Source organism: Meleagris gallopavo, chromosome 26 (assembly GCF_000146605.3).
Source record: "Meleagris gallopavo isolate NT-WF06-2002-E0010 breed Aviagen turkey brand Nicholas breeding stock chromosome 26, Turkey_5.1, whole genome shotgun sequence".
In the NCBI taxonomy this organism is placed as follows: domain Eukaryota; kingdom Metazoa; phylum Chordata; class Aves; order Galliformes; family Phasianidae; genus Meleagris; species Meleagris gallopavo.
In genome coordinates this window covers 5,678,837-5,683,296 of record NC_015036.2, presented here as the reverse complement: position 1 = coordinate 5,683,296, position 4,460 = coordinate 5,678,837, and positions in this window count along the sequence as shown.

Genomic DNA, 4,460 nt, shown 5'->3' with positions numbered 1-4,460 from the left:
CCGCTCCGTCCCCTCCCGGCGCCCAGCCCCCTTCCCGCCCGGCCGTGCGCGTTGCTTTGCTGTCAGCGCGCTCTGGGCACGTCCCGGGCATCGCCCGCGCTCTGCGTGGCCCTTCCGACTTCGCTTGTACGTTCTAGAGACTGCTTTCCTGGCGTCCTTGCCGTCCGTCGCGTTGTTGCTGGTAACTGCACGAGGAGCAGGCGGCCTGAGCCGGGCTCCAGGTGTGAGGAACTTCGTATTCGCGATTCGCCCGATTTTCCCTGTGCTGCTCCAGATCTCCGCCGTTGTTAAAGCCCCGGGGAGGACCGAAATGGGGATTCCTGCGTTTGGTGTCGTTGCGTTTCACGTGGGGTTGAAAGAAGCGCTCCCGGAAGGCTGAGCCCGCAGGAGGTGTCAGGGCAGAGCTCTGCCCTCTCTCTGGCCGTGCTGCCGCTCTTTCCTGAGAAAGAACGAATCGATGCAACAAAACCTTGGCTGTGCCGTGTTAGGGACATGTCTTCAGCAGGTGGTGAACTTGTCCCGGCCCTGCGCTGCTAACAACCACTTGCTGGAGTAGAAACGTGAGAAGGATGCATATCTGAACACATAAGTAATGCTGCGTGACGGGGCACGCTGTGTTGTGTTGTTGTGTGCAACGTCTGCCAGCCTTGGGGGCAGCGCTGTCAGAGCACAGGGCTGTGCTGTCACCTGGCTGTGTCCCACGTGAGGAGAAGGGCTGCTGCCCACCCGGGGTGACGGCTGCACACCTTTGGGGTTTGGCTCCGCTCCCCATCCGAGCACAGCTCTGCGGCTCCTCCCGCCCGCCAGCTCCCTGCTGAGAGGTGCACGCGCTGCTCTGCTGCTTTCGCACAGAAAACTGAGTCACAGAGGAAGTGATTTGCACAAGGTCATGTTGTGAGGAGTGTCCGTGCTGAGCAGCGTGGCAGTGCCTGTGATAAGGCCGGCTGTGGCACACATGGGTGTGTAACACGCCCGGGGTGGTACCGACACAAAGATCACCACGTCCACATTGCTCTGCGGTTCTCTTTCTCTACGATTTCTTTCTTTGCAGACTCCTCACACCCTAAACGCTGTAGAGCCTTTTTGTTGTTGTTTTGATGTGTATTTTGTCGTTTCAGCTGTGCAAACAGCGTGATCAGTGCTTCCCTGCCACCCTGAGCCCTGCCTTTGATACCCGCTGGCTGCTGTGGTGCTGCTGTGTGATGGGACAGTGTGCAGAGCTGTGGTGCAGCTGGACATGGGAGTTCCTGCTCCATAGGAGCAGCCTCTGGAGTTAAACCACTGCACAGCTCTGGTAGAACTCAGGTCCATAGAGCTGTGCACCTTGCTGGTGCATGATTGGAACCTGTGTGGTCCGTGCGGCTGGCTCTTCAGCACAGCTAGAAGGAAATCTTGCTGGTTTGGGAGAAGACTTTGGTTTTCCTTCTCTTTGCTGTTCCATCCTGCTGAGATGTTTTGGGTGCTCTCCTTCCCCGCAGTGCTTGCTTTGGGAGGAGGTGCAGATAAGAACACCTGGGTGCACCAGCTGCATCCCTACAGGTGGCTCCTGGCTGTTGTTGTAGCACTCTTCGTGGCTTAACCTTGTCTGTTCACTTTAACAGAAAATGTGGTGTTTTAGATATGTGGATGTATGGGTGGACAGAGATACTACAGAGATGTGATGTACAGATAGAAGGGTGCTTTGGTAGTTCAAGCTGCAGGAAGATTGCTAGCATGAATCAAGCCCTAATATAGGTCCGACCTCAGCTCTGCCGGACTCTGTTTCATTCCTCCCAGCGTGAAGTTTTCTGACAAACAGGCACTCTGTGGATCTCACGCATGGTTCATTGTTTTAGGGGGTGCTGGCGCTTTGCTGCTGGCTTGATGTGGTTTTTGGTCTCCATGAGATTACAGCTGCCCCAGGAGGTTTGTGTGGCGATGAAGAGAGGGCAAAACGCACGCCTTGGAGCAAAGAGGCTGGGAAGCATTGCAGCTCCTTCGCTTCTCAGTTCTATGTTTCCATCGGTTTTGAGATTAGGGTGAGGGAGTGAGGATGGCAGAAAAAGCATTCCCAGGTTTTTCCTGGCTCGTGAACTTGTGTACACGCTGAAGCTGCACACGCTGGCTCTGCCTGCGCAGGGGACCACGATGCTCTCTGCCCTTCCAGCATCCGATTTCCTGAGGAGAACAGTCAGCCCCACACTTTACCTTTCAAGTTGTGAGTCTGTTTTTCCAGCGTTCTGCTGGAAGATTGAACAACAGCTGTTCTCCGCATGCTTTGCAAACTTTCATCCTTCAGGTCCGTAGTGCAGAAGCTGCAGACTTCACCTCTTAGTATGTGACCTGTTCTGCTCCAGCCAAAGGGTGGGATTGCTTCGTCCCCATCCACTGGGTCTCTGTTACCTCCAGGAATCCTGGAGCTGCTCAGCTGCGGACTTAGCTCCCTCTGAGAGCAAGAGTTAGGTTGGTTGGTTTGTCTTTTCTTTCCAGTTTGACACACGAGACCTTGAATCCCAGTTAAGGAATGGTGGGAGCAAGATATCCTCAGCCTGGCTGTAAGGCTGCGCGCTGTTCCCAGAGGTGGGGCGGCACCCTGTTTGGTGAGGAGCTGTGCCGGAGCCAAGACCTGGGCCAGGAGCCAGGTTTGTGCTCCGTGCCAGAGAGGGAGAGACTTGGAAAGTGAAGCAGAGCTCCTCCTGTGCGAGAGATGGCCTGAAATACCGAGAGAAACCACAGAGTGCTCCTTGTTCCTGCTGTGCCTACTGGTCTTCCCTCTGCCCCAGTGCGTGGGACGCGATCTGCCAGGAGCAGGAGGGCTGCGCTGAGCCAGGATATGGTTTGTGTGAGAGATGCTCCACCACGTTGGCTGTTTACAGACTCTGAGCCCCTTGAAACGTAAGCACAGGAAATGCCAGGCTGCGGCGGGGCGGTGTGCGGCTCTGCGCCCTGTGCTGCTCGGCCTCCGGCATAGCAGAGTTTTGCACCATCACAGGCTGGAGGAGCTGCAGAAACAGGGACTTGGTTATTTTACCTCCGAGTGAGGAGGAAAAGTGAAAGGAAGTGACTTAACTGAAGGCAGGAAGTGAATATGGGGCAGAGCTGGGGATGGAAGCCAGGAATCCTGATTCTTGCTCATCGTTCAGGTCCTCTGTAGCTGCTGTGTTGGGTCTCGGCCTCCTGTTTGAACCCAGGTGTAAGCAGGCTGTTCCAGAAGCTGGCAAAATAGTTTTTCTTGTGAAGCGTCTTCAGCAGTTGCTGCATTCATGAATTCTCCAGTCCCTGAGTGTCTGAGATCTCAAAGATGTGCCCAGCTGAAGTTCAGAAAGCTGCACTTGGTGTGGTTGGAGCTGCAGGCTGGTTGGTGCCTGGTGCCCAGTTCTGCAGGGAGAGCTGTGCTCCATGAAGGGACCGCTGTGGCTCTGGCAGAATGGACAGGGAAATGGCTGCTGTGACTCAGGAGTCAGGGCGCTCTGGTGAGGTCAGAAATGAGCGGCAGAGGAGGAGGACTGCAGGCGGTGAGTTCACTCTGCTGCTGCCCCTGCTCTGTGCATGGGAACGCAGAGCCCTGCTGTGTATCAGTTCTCCAGTTCTGCAGAAAGGGACTCTATTTGAATCACAGGATCCTTGGAGTTGGAAGGGACCCTCAAAGGCCGCCTGGTGCCGCTCCGTGCAGTGCACAGGGACACCCACAGCTCCAGCAGTGCTCACAGCCCCAACGGCCTGACCTGGGCTGTCTGCAGGGACGGGGCACCACCGCCTCTCTGGGCAACCTGTTCTTAATTTCGGTCTTTCTAACAGAAAATATACTCTTCCTATTTTCTTTAGGAAAGAAATTGGGTAGCTGTGCATCAGTGTTCTCACACACCTTCAGTGGCATCTGTGTCCAGCAGGGAAGGGATGGCTGCTTCGTTGTGTGCGTGCAGTGCTGGGCTTTGGGCTTCCTCAAAGAGGCACGGTGAGGCTGTGGGTAGAGGAGGGTGCTGGCTCACGAAGCCCATTTGCAGGGGTCCTAAGAAGCCGTGCTGTAGGTTTCCCACAGCCCTGGCAGCTCATGTGCACAGGGCAGTGAGGAGTTGGCTGGGAGGCTCCAAAGGGCATTGACTAACAACAAGAGATGAGTCTCTGGGCAACTGTTCTCCACAGCAAGCTGGCCAGGGCTGTGGAAACCCCTCCAGCACTGGAGCTTTCACCACTTCCTCGGTAGGATGTGTTCCAGCACTGGGTTGCAATGGGAGATTGGGCCAGACGGGGCCTGAACGGAGCTGCTCCGGCCACAGCCGGGCCTCGAGCAGAGCTGGGCTGAAAGCTGCTTGTGTCCTGTGTCTGTGCAGCCTCGATTGAACTTTTCCCTGGCAAGGAGCAAAAGGAACTGGGGAGACCTAGGGCTGGTCCAGGCAAGTTTCCTCTGCTCTCCCCGCCTCCAGATGCAAGTGGGGGAACGGCAGCAGCTCCAGACTGCAGTCCAGGAGCTGAGCAGTTTG